The 725-nt window shown below is 36.4% G+C and overlaps 1 long non-coding RNA gene across 1 annotated transcript; it reads left to right on the forward strand.

Moving 5' to 3' along the window:
* The first annotated feature begins 97 nt into the window (after positions 1 to 97).
* On the forward strand, positions 98 to 533 carry LOC107735301 (uncharacterized). Its single transcript, XR_001639361.1, has 3 exons — positions 98 to 144; positions 253 to 334; positions 417 to 533. It is a non-coding gene; the product is annotated as an uncharacterized LOC107735301 (long non-coding RNA).
* The last annotated feature ends 192 nt before the right edge of the window (positions 534 to 725 follow it).

The following is a 725-nucleotide window of genomic DNA, read 5'->3' on the forward strand; positions in this document are numbered from 1 at the left end:
TTTTTTTTATTAAAAATATATTTTAAATATTCCAAACTTCTGATGGTAGTGTACAGGCTAACATATTTAACTGATTTAATCTGCCATTTTTCTTGACAGGTGAAAGTCGAAAACAACAAAGTTTATGTGTCTGTAAAGAAAAGGGTAAAGTACCTTCATATGGACATTTTATATTCTACATTAAATGTATGAAACCAAAATCAAAATCAGGACAATTCTGAGAGTAAAATGTTACAAATCTTTTCTGTGCAGATCCAGGGTCAGCCTAAACGTATCAAATGGATGGGAGCCAGAGATCAAGCGGTGTTACATACTGTCATGCTCCTTGGAGGAGGTGAGAGAAAAATGTCTGATATTCCCTGTATTTGCTGATTTATGTGGACCGTTTTAATGTTGCTGTGTATTGTTGAGCGCAGGCGCAGCCTCTTTAATGTGTGCTGAGACACTACGGCAAGAAAACTACGGTGGCAGGATTATTATGGTATCTAGAGATGACCTCCTTCCATACGACAAAACCAGACTCAGCAAGGTGAGGTGAAAACTGCTGCTAGAATTGTTTTTGCAAGAAAAAGATGTTAAAGTTGCTGTTACTACATTACGTTACTGAGACTACATTTTGAATGATTGAATAATTCCTTCACACAAGTGATTGATTCTGCTTCACTTGAAAATATATTCACTGCCGTAACTGACTCTGTTAAAGGCAGAGTAAGTGATTTCTGGTA

Source organism: Sinocyclocheilus rhinocerous, unplaced genomic scaffold, assembly GCF_001515625.1.
Source record: "Sinocyclocheilus rhinocerous isolate Xijiao unplaced genomic scaffold, SAMN03320098_v1.1 C35955722, whole genome shotgun sequence".
Classification (NCBI taxonomy): domain Eukaryota; kingdom Metazoa; phylum Chordata; class Actinopteri; order Cypriniformes; family Cyprinidae; genus Sinocyclocheilus; species Sinocyclocheilus rhinocerous.